This window comes from Stenella coeruleoalba, assembly GCF_951394435.1.
Source record: "Stenella coeruleoalba genome assembly, chromosome: 14".
Classification (NCBI taxonomy): Eukaryota; Metazoa; Chordata; class Mammalia; order Artiodactyla; family Delphinidae; genus Stenella; species Stenella coeruleoalba.
In genome coordinates, this window is record NC_137160.1 from 25206660 (window position 1) to 25224108 (window position 17449).

The window sequence follows — 17449 nt, forward strand, 5'->3', positions numbered from 1 at the left end:
CCATTCTCTCCTCCTCCTAGCCCCTGGCAACCACCATTCTCCTTTTTGTCTCCATGAGTTTGACTTCTCTAGGGGCCTCATATAAGTGAAATGATACAGTATTTGTTCTTTTGTGGCCAGCTTTTTTCACTTGGCATGATGTCCTCAAGGTTCATGTATGTTATAGCATGTGTCAGAATTTCCTTGTTTTTTAAGGCTGAGTCATATTCCCTTCTACGTGTATACCACATTTTCTTTATTCATTCATCTGTCAATGGACATTTGGGCTGCTTCCACCTCTTGGCTGTTGTGAGTAATGCTTCAATGAACCTGTGTGTGCAAATATCTCAAGACCTTGCTTTCAGTTCTTTAGGGCATATACCCAGGAGTGGAATTGCTGGATCAAATGGTAGTTCTCTTTTTAGTTTCTTGAGAAACTGTTTTCCATAGTAGCTGTACCATTTTACTTTTCCACCAACAATGCAGGGGGGTTCCAATTTCTCCACATCCTTGCTGCCCTTTATTTGTTTTATTTTTTTATAGTGACCATTGTAATGGGTGGAGGTGGTAATAATAATTTTTTATTAAAGAGAGGACCTGTCTAACCTCACTATTTAATAACGCTTCTACTAATAGCAGTTATAATAGCTGACACTGAGTACATAGCACATGGTAGCCACTTGTATTAGGGTTTTCCAGAGAAACAGAACCAATATCCCTCAACACAGAACAAGGGCTGCTTAGGGATTAACAGGACAACCTCTAGTAATGTAGTTCTTTTATTTTGTTTCTAAAATGTAATGCCTTTCCTGATGATGATGACAAAAAATAATGAAGGCAATAATGATATTAAAGAAGTAAAGAGAGATTGAATATAACCAAATGTTCAGTTATAATCTCCATATGTGAAAAAAACTCAATATTTGAACATTTCATATTCATAGAGAACGAAATGAGAGGGCGATTACTCATCTAATGGAATTATTTGCTTTATAGAAGGATTCACGGAGTTATCCTCTTCTGTGATGAGCTTTCCCCGTTCACTTAAAACAGGAATTAATTTATAACAATGTGACGTGTGTATAGCTCCCCCAGAACCCATCTATTGCACAGCATGAAGCCAAAACAAGTTCCTAAAATGATTTTGACAACTGGATAATGATAGTGGGGAATATTTGTTCACTTCAGCACTTGAGGATTCCAACTGCAAAAGGATTCGCAGGTATCAAACCACTCTCCTTGGTCTTGGTGAGATTATGAAGGACCAGAGAGATGCCAAAAGATGGGTGGAACAGATTATTAAACAAGTGATTGCGAGCACCCACCGGAGGAAGGAATCACTTGAAGACTCCTTAACAAGACAGAAATAAAAAGCTGGGCCAAACTGAGATCTTTTCTTGTATGGCTGATGCTAGTAGAGAACTAGAAGGTGAGAGAGCCGTGGCTTTGCTATGCACTTGGCAGTCTCTCCTGACCTTCTCTGAAAAAGAAGAAACGTCGATGGAAGAGAACGCATGACTAGGTGAGCAGTTACTTCTGGCTTTTTGGTTAAGATGACCCGTTGTGTGTTGATAGATACTCAGCAGGCACAATCTCACCATATCAATTAGGAATTGCATTCAGCTGCAGAGATCCACGTTCTAGTGGCTTAAAAAACAATAGGGATTTTTCTCTCACATTAAAAAAGTTGGTACAGTCACTTTGGGAGACAGCGTGACAGTTTCTTACAGAACTAAACGTACTCTTACCATGTGATCCAGCAATCACATTCTTTGGTTACTTGCCCAAAAGAATCAGAAACTTATGTCCACACAAAAACCTGCACATGGATATTTATGGCAGCTTTATTCATAATTTCCAAAACTTGGAAGCCACCAAGATGCCCTTCAGTAGGTGAATGGGTAAACAAACTGGTACATCCAGGCAATAGATTATTGTTCAGTGCTAAAAAGAAATGAGCTGTCAAACCATGAGAATTCATGGAGGAACCTTAAATGTATATTGCTAAGTGAAAGAAACCAATCTGAAAAGGCTGTATGGTTTCAACTATGGGACATTCTGGAAAACACAAAACTGTGGCAAGACATTCAAAAGATTAGTGGTTGCTAAGAGTTCCAGGGAAGGAGGGCTGAGCAGGTGTAGCACAGGGGATTTTTAAGGCAGTGAAACTACTCTGTATGATACTGTAACAGTGGATACAAGTTGTTATATGTTTGTTAAAACCCATAAAATATACAACACCAAGAGTGGACCTTAATGTAAAGTGTGGACTTTAGTTAATAATAATAATGGATCAATATCGGCTCATCAATTGCAACAAATAGACCACACTAATGCAAGATGTTAATAATAAAGGAAAGAGTGGGGGTGGGGAGGGGGGCTCTGGGAACCCTCTGTACTTTCTGCTCAATTTTTCTGTAAACCCAAAGTGCTCGAAAAGCAAAATCTATTAATTTAAAAAAGGAAAAAAGCCAGACTGAGAAACAGAAAGAGTCCAGAATTAGACACCTCACGGTGGAGCGATGGCTCTGTGCTCATCAGAGCCCCATCTCCTTCCGTCTTCCCAGTCTATCTTCCCCAGTGCATGGCTTCCATCCTCAAAGTTGGCTCATGGTCACAGATGGTGACTTGAACTCCCGTCACCTGAATGCCACATAACAGTAGAGGGATGGGAGGAGAGACAAAGGTACACTTGGGTCCCTATCAAATCAGACCCCTTAAAAAGAGTTCCCAATGAAGAACAGACTGCATGTTAGATGATATTGATATTAAGGAAGCGTTGTTAGTTTTGTCAGGTATGATAGTGGTATCATGGTTATGTTAAAAAAGAAAGTATTAAATCTCTTAGAGAGACGCACTGAAGTATTCATGGGTAGAAATAATATAACATCTGGCCTTTGCTTTTTTTTTTTTTTTTTTTTTTTGCGGTATGTGGACCTCTCACTGTTGGGGCCTCTCGCATTGCGGAGCACAGGCTCCGGACGCGTAGGCTCAGCGGCCATGGCTCACGGGCCCAGCCGCTCCGCGGCATGTGGGATCTTCCCAGACCCGGGCACGAACCTGTGTCCCCTGCATTGGCAGGAGGACTCTCAACCACTGCGCCACCAGGGAAGCCATGGTCTTTGCTTTTGAATATTCTAGAAAATAAAAGACAAGTGGAAGAGTAGATGAAACAAGAATGGCAAAATGTTGACAGCTATGCAACTATAAGAAGGGTACATGGCAGTTCTTATACCATTTTCTCTACTTTTGTATATGTCTGGATTTTTTGTTATAAGAAGTAAAAAGAAAAAAAATTCTGCAAACATTGCATTGGAACCCCTGTTGGCAGGAGAGGTGGGAAATGGATTTCTTTTTTATTAACACAAGAACCTTTTTTTAAGTTGACATATAGTTGATTTATAATGTTGTGTTACCTTCTGCTGTACAGCAAAGTGATTCAGTTTTATATACGTGTACATTCTTTTTTATATTCTTTTCCATTACGGTTTATCACAGGATATTGAATATAGTTCCCCATGTTGTACAGTAGAACTTTGTTGTTTCTGGGAAATGGATTTTTACCTGGGCCTTTTCACAATCAACAATACAGAGCTTGTTGGTGCAAAAGAGGGGAAGATGGATATTTGACAGACAACCAGCATGCTCTGTTACATCCACTAATGATCCATCTCAAACTGCTCTTCTGGTGAAACCTTCAAATCCGATGGCCCCCTGCTCACCAAACCACATTGTCCTCCTATTACCGTCAGGATAGCCTGCGGGCTAGACTCACCAGTAGAGGTAATCGTGCCTCATCCTTACTGCCTGGAATGTTTTTCCCTGAGCCATTGTTCATTTTTTCCCTCTCCTCCACCCCTTCACGGGGTTTATACTCCCCACCCTTTAGACTCAACTCACAAACTACATCCTCCAAGAAGCCCTTAGCAGCCTGCCTGCTCGCCACCCCACAGGGGGTTAAATGCCCTTCTGGGTTCTCACCTCTCCTCTGCTTACCTCTGCTACAGTACCTATACTCTGAATGTGTGACAGAAAATTTTCTTTATCTCCCTCCACCACTAAAGTGTAAACTAAACATAGGACACATGCTATGTCTTTTTTGTCTTAGAATCTCCAACATCTATCAAAGTACCTGGTACATTGTGCAGAATGAAACTCATAAAGTAGATTACACACTTATCCTTGTAATGGCAAAAATATTGACAATAATAGCAACTAACCTTCCTTGAATACTTAATACGCGCCAAACTTATTTCATGCCTGACTTCATTGAATCTTCACAAGACCCCTATGAGGTGGGTGCACTTATTCCCATTTTATAAAGGAGAAAACCAAGGCTTGGAGAGTCTTCTATTGTGAGGTTTCTAAGAGTTGGAGCCTGGGTTCAAGCTCCGGACCGTCTGATGCCAGATGTGAGCCCATAACCTCCTCCCTGTCCCACCTCTGTGTATCCTCACTCCTGCCAGCAGTGGCAGGTCCCATGATGCAGTGCGTTAATAGAACCAGGAAGTATGTGATCCTAGAGTATTTCCTTATATGGCAATGGGGGCGGATCCTGGCATGTGGTTGTGTTCTCACCACCAGCCTGAGGGTATAAAAAGGCAATCCTGCACCAGGTGATCCTCCTACTTGGTGAATTCCTCACTCAGCATTGTTTGTGCTTGCCCAGGACTGCCTTGCCCAGGACTGGTGAGCACTGAACTCCAGGAGCAGACCTGTGAGGAGGTAGGAGGCACCCCTGAGGCTTGATCCTCTGTCAGTCATTTGCCCACCTTACTCCTGGTTGGAAGTGATGATCCCAGGCAACTGGCTCTGTGAGGCAGAGGTCGTGCAGTTCACTTCTCTACATTGGTGCAAGGTGTCAGGTGGGGAAATTTCCCCCTCTACCTCTCTTGAGTTCTTGTGGCTGGACTAATAATAAAATTGACCCAAGACAGATTAACAGGAGAAAAAGTAACAAATTTTAATATGTGTGCACTGAGGTCTCATAAATGGGACCTAAGAAGTGGCCAAAGCGGGCAGCTTTTCTACTTTTTAGACAAAGAAATGGTAAATTTGTGAGGAATTGACAGGACAAAGAAACTTGGGTTTTGGGTGCTCAATTAATGAAGAATCTAAACAGAGTTTGGGCTTGGGGGTAGGAAATTAAAGGAGTAACAAGTTTTATTTATATAAGCTTCTCAGCCTGAATTCCCTATTGTGCCTTTCACAAGAGAGATTTATTTCCTGCTTTCAGGGAGACAGAGAGGAGGGTCAGCGTATCCCTCTTGTGTTTCTTAAGTAACTTTAATTCAAAATAATCAAGATGCCATTGTGACATATTTGGGGGCGGACCACCCTGAGGTCCAACAAGGGCCTTCTGGGAAACAACGCTGCTAAGGACAGATATCGGGTCTGAAGTAGATTAAATCTGATAGTTCCTCGTCATCCGTCAGGCACATGCTTCCTAAAAAAAGTGGGTGACACCATACAATAGTCCTTGCCTCAAGGAACCTGGGCAGTCACTTTGCTGGGAACCTTGCACACCTGTTCTGGATAGGCAGGTTCAGCTGAGCTTTATCTCTTACAACTTGTCCCGAGGTCATTCCCACAAGTCAAGGATCTGGAAGCCCAGAAAGTTAGGACATCAGGCCTATCCTGTGCCTCTGACTTCCCTGGCATCGGAGGCATCAAACTTTGGATATTGGTACTTGCTTAACCACTCCCGTACTTGAGTAAAATATATTAGTTCGTGGCAAGTTATTTCATAATTCTAAACATTCATATTATGAGACAAAAAAATCAATAGTGACAATTTGATAATTTTTGTCATGCAATGTAGTAATGTGTATCCATTTAAGAATGATAATGTTTAATGATGTCTTATTATACTTGGTAGAATAACAAATAGGAAAAAACAAGAAAAAAGTTTCTCAAGCAAAAAAAAAAAAGCGGGTGACAGAAACTAAGGAGGTGTCCGTCCCATGCATCTTTCAATCTGAGGCACCTCTGTTGAAGCACAACAGCGATGGGAAAAAAGGCAAAAGTAGCCAGCCACACTCACCTTGTCTTGCTCTTTCCTGTCTTCTGTTTAATTACCCAACAATATCAGTCAATTCCCCCGTCCTCGCCCACCCCTCCGCCCATTTAATAGACTGTCTCTCGCCCCTGGCTTTTGTACCCTGGCTCACGCAGTTTCTTTTGCCTGGAAGCCCACCCCACCCACTTCCAGCCCTTCTGTTCATCTTTCCCACAACTGTCACCCTCCAGGAAACCTGGTTGGGTTCCTTGCTCTGGGCTTCCTAAAATACCCTGTCCATATCTCTGTGCTGCAGTTACAACACCGCTTTATAAGGATCCTCTATGTGTCTGCCTCCCCCACTAGATTACAAGTCTTGAGACCATATATCTGCTTTATTTTCCTTCGTATGCCCAGCACCTTATACCGCATTGGCCGAAATATATGTAGGTGCTCAATAAATAATGATACTTCACTTTGACCCAGCACTTACCTTGTGCTGGGCAGCATGCGAAGATCATCGTTTGCATTGTGTCATTTCATCTTCACAACAACTTAAGGACCTAGGCCCGAATATTAATTCCATTTTATAGATGAGGAACCTGAGGCTTGGAAAGGTTACATTATTTGCCCAAAGTAACCCAGGTCGTAAGTGCTGGAACTCAGACTCAAAATCAAAACACGGGGACTCAATACTCTTAAACACTACAGAATACTCCCTCCTTCAAATATGTGTGGAATTTAAGAAGACATGCTTTTCATGAGCTATGTGTGCATTGTCAAAACTTAAATGTTTCTGGTGGTGAAAAGGAAAGGGGGTGAAATCAAGCCCAGAGATTCAAATCTGTAGACAAGGAAATGCCTTCTCTCTCAATCTCTGTTAACCAATTTACAAATATTTATTGCATTGGAGTTATGTGAACTCAGCGCTGCATTAACAGCTACAGGGAAGAAAAGCTAGAAGAGTAGATGGTGTGTTTCTGGCCCTTGTGGACTTGCTAATGTGGCCAGAGAGACAATGACGCCACAGAGAGAAGAGCCTGAAGCAGAGTCTGATGGGCGGGGCTGGCAGTCAAGGATGCCGGGAGGAGCGTGGGACGAGATCAGGGAGGTGGTTAGAAAGAGCATCACAGAGCAGACTTGGATGAGAGGAGGACCTTCTTGCTTGGACTTTCCTGTGACTTTTCTGTGGGTTCTGTCCAAAGCCACCACAGGGTTGGCCTGGAAGAGGCCTCCTATGTGATGCTGAATTTCTGCATCAAGGCCCTTTATCTTCATTTCTATAGCTAAGAGTAGAAGTTGGGGGTTCTCTGGTTGGGCCAGGACAGGGAGAGAGGCTGTTCTCCAATGCTCAAAGAGCTGCTTCTGTTGCCCCGTGTCCCCGTGACCTTCTGTGGTGTTTGCAGAAAGGCAGCTATGTGAGTGTCCCCGTAATAGAGCCTTGAGGGCTGCCGGCTTTTGAAAACCCTCACCTCTCCATTCTCTCCCTGGGGAAGCCAGGGGATAATTGGGTATTATGTGCAGCCTCTAAGACACAGGGTCCTTTCAGCATGACTGTCCCCCGGGAGTGGCTGCATTTGTGTCGACTGCAATTTTCCCTGGGCAGGTGAAAGGAGCAGGTGAGCACTGGGGCTGCCTTTTCAGAGCTGGGAATCGTACCTGGGTTTGGGGACTGTGGTAACATTCACAGTGATACAAAGCTGGTTACAGTGGAGGCTGTGACTATGACCACAGACTGTAATCTTAGGACTCAGCTACTTTCTTCTTCCTCTGGAGGAGGCTGTGCAAAGAGCTAACCTGGCTGCCCACCGGCGCGGCCTTCTCCTCGCGTGAAGCGGGGTGAATTTTACTGTGGCTTCTGCCCTACCTCTCCCTGGCCACCTCATTCCTCCGCTCCCTCCTCCAGGCATCTGGTACCCTTAGTCTTTCTCCCGTCCCTCCTCTCTCAGAAGCCGCACTCAGGAAGAGCAGCGTTTATAGCTGTGCACAGAAGAAGGAGTTCTGGACGAGAATCTAGGGGCTGAGGTTTTGGTGCTGGCTTGACTACTTCCTGGCTTTGTGACTTGGGGCAAATCATGTCCCCATTCTCTGGTTCTGTCGCCTCGTGAATAAGATTATGGGGCCAGGGCAGGGAGGGACAAAAGCAGAGGGTCTCAACCCTGGTTATACACTGGAACCGTCTGGGGTTGCTTTTTACATATATCAATGTCCGGGATCCAACGCAGACCACGTAAATCAGAATATTTGGAGGCAGACCCAAGGCGTCCGTGTATTTAAAAAATTCTGTCAACTAAAAATAATGCACAACCTAAAAGTTGAGAATTATGTTTTATTTGGTGGACTTTCTGAGGACTTAAGCCCAGAAGACAGCCTCTCAGATAGCTCGGAGGGACTGCTCCAAAGAGATAAGGGAGGAGCCAGGATATATAGGAGTTTTTGCAACAAAAACCAGGCAGTCAGAGCATCAAAAGATTACTGTTAATTAAAGAAAACCAGACATCTTAAGTTAATGAATTTAGCGCTTTACTATGTATGGGAAGATGCCGGAGTCTGGGTTCATTGAAATTATTCCTTTGATAGGCACCTTAACTATCTAGGGCCAGTATCGTGCTCTTCTCCATCCTGAATCCCCTCAGAGTGCAGGGCTGCAGGTGGCTTCAGTGGCTGCTGTCTTGATGGCTGCAACATCCTTTCTTTCCTGATACGGCAGGCAATATTTTTCATCCACATTCCCTAACGGGTTCTAATATAAGGCCAGGCTGGAGAACCTCAGATCTGATGACTTCTAAGATCATGATTTTAGATGATTCTTAAAGATCCCTGGGTTAGCCTAATCAGTCATATTGGCATTTTATATCTTAATAGTGGAGTTAAAAGAAATGGTGATTTCTTTTGAAAGCATGGAGAAAGATAGTAACCTTTTTGTAGTGGCACTTTCCAGACATCCAAGAAGTATGACGTTCAGAGTAGCCCTTTCAGAGTGGCTCTGACTACCATCAGCCTCACCCAGTCTCAAAGTTCCCAGCTGGCATTAGGGGAGAGAAGAAAGGCATTCAGCTTGTTCCCCAGGAGCCCGGGTTCTCCAGGCATAGAAAGATGAAGCCTCACCCAGGTGTCCTCAGTCATCTGGTGTTGATTAGCGGGTGATTCTCGCACTATTAGAAGCAGGGAGGTTTTGATGGTGAGTATGGGGTGGTGGGAAACAGGTTCAGGGTGTGATTCTTTGCCCAAGGTGAGCTGGCCACAGGGTGCACTGGTGTAGCAGTTCTGAGAAGCTGGAAGAAGGCTCCTAGGACCTTGGAACAGTAGAATACAGAAGGTTCTGGAAGGGTTATTCGGCTGGCACCAAAGAGAAAGAGACATTCTATTTATTTGTTTCTCTAAGGTCTGGCTCTGACCATAAGCTCCCATAGGTAACTTCTGATTTTTTTTTCTTCTTTTTTGACTTTTCATTGAATAAACACTTAGGCAACTGGTAGAGCAGCCTGTGTGATGAGCTATGTGGGCATAGATGGTACCCAGGGGCCTAAACCACCTGGTTTTACCTTTAGAACCATAATACTATATCTGGCTCTTTTATTGTTTTCTGTGGATTCCTCTTTTTCCCCAATGGGATTATCAGCCCTGGGAGGGCATGAATCTTACCTGTTGCTTTGCAGGTACTAATCTGTGTCTAGCCCAGAACTGGACACACAGTGATACTTGATACATGCTTATTTAGTTAACTTCATTGTGGCCCTCAGTGGGAGTCCGTATTCTGGGCAGGATCGTCTGAAGCTCCTAATGTGAACATTCACTCATTCAGCAAATATTTATTGAGTCCCTAATATGTACTGGGCCCTTGTTATGGGCTGAATGTTTGTGTCTCCCCACCACATTCATATGTTGAAGCCCTAACCTCCAATGGAATGGTATTTGGAGATGGTCCTTTGGGAGGTAATTAAGGTTAGGTGAGGTCATGTGGGTGGGACCCTCATGATGGGATTAGTGCCTTTTTAGAAAAGACACCAGAGAGCTTGCTCTCTATCCCCCCTCTCTGTAAAATCACAGAGAAGCACACCCACAAGCACACAGTGAGACCGGCAGCCTCCTGCAAGCCAAGAGAAGAGGCCTCAGAGTGAAATCTACCTTGCTGGCACCTTGACCATGGATTTCCCAGCCTCCAGAAGAGAAAGAAAATAAATTTCTGTGGTTTAAGCCATTCAGCCTATGATATTTTGCTTTGATGACCTGAGCAGACTAAGAGAGCACTAGCCAACCCTTAGGGAAGGGGATGGACCCTTCTGCTAATTTCAGGTTTGTCACCCCATTCCTTCAACTGAGCAATCAAATTACCCCCATTGCTTCATAGGCAGGGATTATACTGCATATTTCCTTTCATTCTTCATGAAGCCTAGTGTTTCTCAGCACATATGAGGCAGGCCCTCAATAAAAATTTTTGAGTAACTGGTGAAATAAACTTAAGTGTTTATTGAGCATTTATTATTAAATCTTCACAGGCTTATGTTGTATGCTGTGAGTCATCTAAGAACAAGAAAAGACATAGTCCTTATCCTTAGGGAGTTTAAAGTCTCATGAGGGAGGATGTCAGACCTTCTTATGTACCAGGACAAATCAGGTAAGCCTTTCGCCTTGTATTCTAGCCATTACTGTAGTGACCAGTTCTAAGGGCTCTGACTAGCTTCCTATGGGACCAGCCTAGCAGTGTGTCACCTCAGACCAAATCCATCACTCAGTACCACCCTTAGATTCAGGCAAGTGGGACTCATGCCTCTGATGGGAGCCTCAGGCTTGCTGATCCTTTCCCACTCTTTCTGTGAAATTTTCTAAGTTCTCCTAAACCTGCATTGCAACCTGCATGGGCCTGGGGCCTGATCTCTCCCATGGTACACACACACACACACACACACACACACACACACACACACATACACACACACACCCCATGCAAGGGGTCACCTAGATATCCCAACCATCTCCAAGACTCAAGCCTGTGTGGCTACCTCAGGGCCCATTTCTTGTTGGTTCCAAAGGGCAGTCCTCCAAGGACAGCCCTTCCTTCTCCACCATAGATTTTTCCAGACCCTTGCTCTCAATGCCAACAGTCCCTTCTGATTGAGGTCGTGATGTCATGCTCTCCCCAGCCATCTGAAGGCTCGCTGAATGAGGGATGGACGCTCCTTGTGGAAGTTGTCCCACTCTTCTTACTCTCCCCCACAGGCCTCTCACCGGTCCTCCCTTTGATGGCTGTGTATGGAAGGCAAGGGTGAAATCAACATTGAGAGAGATTGCATTCAGGATGCAGAGACTAGGGCCAAAGAGTTCAAGGGAAGACGTGGTTGGAAGATGTGCTGTTCTATTTACATTATAAAACTTAGAAGAGCAACTTTAACGTGCGTGTCCAGAAAACGAATTATCACTCATCTTTTTCTGCATACTCTGAGTGAGACTTGAATCTGTGGTCAGCTCCATGAAGCACTTCAACTTTTAAGAGAGTCATTGGAAGCTGGTATTCACAGGCGGCTCCACAGATGGGGCAGCCTTATGAGTAATGATGTAGCCAGCATTAAATACATTGTAAAAGGAACTGCAGAGGCAATAAGATTTGTATCGTTTCAGTACAAACAGGTTTCAAAGAGTCATGACATTGTAATAACAGCATTGCTACCTTTTTCTCAGGATTATGATTAGTCAGGTCCCCTGACAGCAATGAACAGGAAGAGATACTTCCTGCCCTGAACAGGAAGAGGTGGTGCCTGGACACTCCAAAAAAGTCTTCACATGTATTGATAGGACAATAAACAAATATGTAAATACCTATTCTCGGCCCACTATCTAAATTTTCATTGACAAATCACTATATCTCATGTAGGCCTGTGAAACTTGTAATAGATTTTTAAATCAAATTGTTTATATAGATGGAGCCCTACATGTCAAGGCCACGTATACCCTAAGGACAGCCCTGCTTATTCGACTCACGTCCCGTTCTAAGGTGGCTCTGACGCTGCCACATGGGACTCATGGGAACCCACCTGGTTCCCTGCATACACAGCTGGGAAGTGCAGGAGAGGCAGCACCCACCGCGTGGAACAAAAATGACCAGTGGTGGCTGGGAGTCAGTGAATAAAGGCTTTTCTGCTCTCTTTCTTTACCCATGTTTCCTGTGGCTGTCCAAATGGACTCATGCAGCCATAAAAAGTGAGCAAATCCAGAATGAAGCCTTATGCTGGCTCTCCCTCTTGCTCTGCTTTTCTTTCTGTCCCTCACATTTACTCCCTGGGTTCACATTCTCCATGAGACACTTGAACATAAGCCTCTCAGGTTCTGCTTTCTGGGAACGCAGGCTAAAACAGGGAGACAAGATTTATACAACTTAGGGACTTCCTTCTGGTCCAGTGGTAAAGAATCTGCCTTCCAATGCAGGGGACGCAGTTTCGATCCCTGGTTGGGGAACTAAGATCACACATGCTGCAGGGCAACTAAGCCCGCGCACCACAACTAGAGAGGAGAAAAACCCGCAGGTCGCAATGAAAGATCCCGCCTACCTCCCCAAAGATCCCCTGTGCCGCAACTAAGACCAGACGCAGCCAAAAAAAAAAAAAAAAAATTTATACAACTTAACAAAGAGAACGGAAGATAATGAAGTATTAAACTGTATGGCAATGATTTTCAACTTGGAGGTACTGCATCAGACATTTAGGAAGCTTTGTCAAAACACACTTGCCCTCCCCCCTACACCTGATACCTGCCTTGTAGCTGGAATCACGGCGACAGGGAACTGCTTTTTGTGGGGGAATGTGTGGGACACAGCTTTCTGGGGTGGGTTTCCAGTAGGATGGGGTCATTTTCCAATGTGAGGAAGATGTTTGTGTGGGAGTGTGCTAGGAAGAAGTTTAGGGACCACTCTATGTTATACGGGCTTTTAGAAAACATAGAGATCTGTCATAGTAACAACCAAATTCATTGGGATGTTAAAAAAAAGTTTTCATAGAAGAGACAGGGTTTGTATTAGTTTGCTAGGGCTGCCACAGCAAAGCACCACAGACGAAACGGCTTAAACAATAGCAATCCATTTCCTCACAGTTCTGGAGGTTGGAAGTCCAAGATCAAGGTGCCAGCAGGGTTAGTTTGTTCAGAGGCTTCCCTCCTTTGCTTGTAGACGGTCATCTTCTTTCTGTGTCTTCTCTCTATGGGCATCTGTGTCCTAATCTTCTCTTCTTATAAGGACACAAGTCAGATTGGATGAGGGCCCACCCTAATGACCTCATTTTACCTTAATTACCTCTGTAAAGGTCCTTTCTCCAAATACAGCCACATTCGGAGGTACTGGGAGTTAAGACTTCAGCGTGTGAATTTGGGGGAGGGACACGATTCAGCCCATAACAGAGTTTGAGGGGACCTGGAAGGTGAGCTACATTTGAGTACGGCAAAGGACAGAGCCCCCTCACTGTGATGAATTCAAAAACCCTCATGGAGACTAAACTTCATTTTCTCTCTTTCTTGATAAGAAAAGTGCAGAGAATCACCTTGGTTGACATTAGGAGGGCGAATCACCTCTGAGGCAGGAAGTGGCCCTGTTTCCCCAGTTAGATATCTGTGTTGTGCTGGTCTGGATCCCCTTCGAGGCATTCACCTGCCACTCCTCAAGGTGGGATAAGCCATACTTTTATGCCTTAGAATCCAAAGGAGAAACTTCCAGTTGAATATCACGGCCCCCTGAAGACAATCCAGCTAGTGCATTTTGGGAGATGCCTCCAGGGGAAGTCATCCCAGACTGACTTTACAAAGCTGAACTGAGTTGTGGTCGTAGAGTGTGTAAAAGGAGGAAGGAATGATGAGGGCACGGGGGGCGGTGCTGTTAGGACCAGGCCAGGTGACGTACCTGGAATAGAAGATTTAATCCTCCACCCTGGCTCATAGGTTGAGCTGCCTCTCACCATCATCAGGGAGTTGGAGGCTAGGGCTTGAGGTCTGCGCTCTGAGGATCTGCTGAGGTGTGCTGATATACCGGGAGCTGAAGGGGGGCAGCACACTGGTTACAGTGCCATCGTTCTCACATGTTCCCACTCCCCCAACTTCATGTGAATGATGGCATCCCCATTGTGCTGTATCCCCTCTACCCCTCCTGCCCCCCCTCCTCCCCCTCGTCCCAGTCAACTTCCTGGTTTTAGCAAAGCCTGACACGTGATGGCAGGACAAACTTTCTGCAGTGGCTTCCAGGAGGAATGGGGTCATTTTCCTACGTGCCGGAGACGCTGTGCTTCTGCTATAAAGCAGCACTGCCTTCCCATCGGACCCCACTCTGACAGCCTTTTGTTTGCTGCTTACGTCTCTGCCAAGCTTTTGCCGTGTCCTGCTGGGCCTGATGAACAAATCTGGATCCACTTTTCTGTTTCTGACCAATAGAAAATGAGCTGACTGCCAGCGAGGAGGGTGATGGTTCCTTGCCAATGGTGGGGGTGGCAGAGGCAGAGAATCCTCCAGCTGGGCAGTTGGGACTGGCACACAGCATCCTGCTGGGCCAGCTGCAGGTGTTCCAGATGGCCAGCCCCGGGTCTGTTTGTCTCCACTGCCAGCTTTTGTTTATGTCCCAGCGTCATCACTCTCCCCATCAAACACACGGTGAGTGTCCTGGCACACCCAGAACTGCAGCAGGAGGCTTCTTGATGGAGGTGGCGTTTTAAGCCGTGTTTCTCTTTAAAAGGAGGAGAGATGAGATAATTTTATTGTGGAAAACAGTACAAGCCAAAGGGAATTGGGCTACATAATGTCTGTTGACAGCACCTGGGTATGTCAATTAGGACTCCAATCTTCTAGAAAGTAAGAATGTTTTTTATAACAGCCTATTTGAAATGAAGACTAATCTAGAAAATCTAGATTGGATGGTTACAGTTCCTAGAAATCCTTAGTTGGTTAAAATGTCAAGTGCTATGTGATTTCATTGATATGAAATTCAAGAACGGGAAAGCTAACTGAGGTGAGAAAAGTCAGAATAGTGCTTACCTATGGGAGGAGCTGTCGAGGAAGGGACAGGAAGGAAACTTTTGGAGCAGGGGAAATTGTTTACATCTTGACCTGGGTGGTGGGTGGTTACACAGGTGTATTCGAATGTGAAAATTCATTGAGATAGATGTACACTTAAGGTTAGTGCACTCACATGTGTGTGATAAACCTCAATACAGAAGTTAAAATGTTTTCCATTTCCTACTGTACGCCGGGCACTGCACTAACCACTCAGAGCACACATTTGCGTAACAGACAGACAACCAGGCAGTTAAAATGCGGCATGTTAAGTGCATTTGGCAGGAACTACCCGTTGCCTATCCATATCTATTTTCTCCCACAGTCGTAACAGAATCCTGACTCTTAGCTGGGAACGTTGCTACTCAGGATAAAGATTACATCTTCTAGGCTTCTTCACTTAGGATTAGTAGCCTTGGACTAGCTTCTGGCTACTGTGATATAAGGGGAAGTGCCAGGTGGGACATCTGGGGAGACTCTGCTTCAAGGGAGGGCCGCCTGTGGTACCTCAGCCCCTGCTGGTGTCTACAGTGTGGACCAGAAGCCTGCATTTCCAGCTGCCATATTGGATCATGTGGTGACCTTGAGGATGTAAACCTTTCATTGAGGATGCTGTAGCAGGAAGCGTGGATGACTTTAACGGAGCTGCCACGCTGGCCTCAGACTGCCTACCTCCACACAGCTTTTTAAATGAGTGAGTAAACTCGCGTGTGTTTCTCACTATGTCTCAGGCCTCTGTTACTCACAGCCTAACTAATCACAGGTTAAGGTAAAGGTGAGCACAGGGCACCACGAGAGGCATAGGATGGCACTAGCTTAGCGTGGATGGCCAGTTGTCATTGGAAACGATTTCTTAGACAATGTGCCACTTGAGCTGAGTCTTGAAGGATGAGTAAAATTTGGCTAAGAGATGTGATGTCTTTTAGAATGCTTTTATGAGAGAGTCCCATATGGGTAGGAAAATCTGTTAAGGGTTGTTCAATTCCAGTCAAACAGACACTCTCTAACCTTCAAGGAGCTAATAATCTGAACTGCCTCTTAGATAAGTAGCAACTAGAAGTGCCTCACTAGTAGTAGTTATTTGAACAAATGTTGATAAAATGACTAAGTGAAGCTTTATTTCTTCATTTTACTTGGAATATACCCCTAATAAAATTAAAGCTCTATTTTATGCTCAGAGGTCATTTCTTCTTTTTGTAAATTCAAAACCTTATGGTGGGGCTTCCCTGGTGACACAGTGGTTGAGAATCTGCCTGCCAGTGCAGGGGACACGGGTTCGAGCCCTGCTGGGAGGATCCCACATGCCGCGGAGTAACTAGGCCCGTGAGCCACGGCTGCTGAGCCTGCGCGTCTGGAGCTTGTGCTCCGCAACAAGAGAGGCCGCGACAGTGAGAGGCCCGCGCACCGCAATGAAGAGTGGCCCCTGCTCGCCGCAACTAGAGAGAGCCCTCGCACAGAAATGAAGACCCAACACAGCCAAAAATTAATTAATTAATTAATTAATTAATTTTAAAAAAACCTTATGGTGAAAAACATGTAAGACCTCTGGTCTAAAAATTACAAAGCATTGCTGAGATATATTAAAGAAGACCTAAATAAATGTTTTGACATGCTCATTATTGTTTATATATCCATTTCCCTCAAGTTGAGATCTTTCTTCATCTTCTAAAACTATCATTTGATGCTATAAGTTTCCTCTAAGTGCTGCTTCAGCTGCATTCCACAAATTGTTATGTTTTGTTTTCGTTTTCAATATTTTCTAATTCCCATGTGACTTCTTTGACTCATGCGTTACCTGCAACATGATTTGTGTTATTATGTACCACATATGTGCCATAATTATGTGGTACATAATTTACAGATATATGGGGATCGATCAGATATCTTTCTGTTATCTATATCTAGTATAATTCCATTATGGTCTGAGATCATACTTTCCATGATTTCAATTATTTTAAATCAGTTGGAGTTTGTTGTGTGGAATGTCTTGGTGAATGTTCGTTGTGCACTTGCAAAGAATGTGTATTCTGATGTCATTGTTTGGCATGTTCTATAAATTCAATTAGGTCAAGATGGTTGGAAGTGCTGTGCAGATCTGCTAAGTTTCTATTGATTTTCTTTCTACTTGTTCTATTGATTAGCATCACCACGTGCTAAGGGACAGCTGGGGTCGGCAGAAGGATTTTTCTCCATTTTTCATCTCTACTCTCATCTTTTCTGTGTGTCTGCACCACAGAGGCAGTCTCTTCTTATCCCCCTGCCACTCCCCCGGGGCAGACTGCCATTGCCTCTTACTTGACGCTTGCTGGACAGGTGGTGGTTGTAGAGGGTGGAAATGGAGTCTCTGTTGTTCTGATTCAGCCCCAGCCTGGAGCAGGCACTGGTCTCTGTGTCTTGGAAGTTGGGTTTGCTCAGGGATCCTGACCTACCTCCCAAGAACCAGAGGTGTGG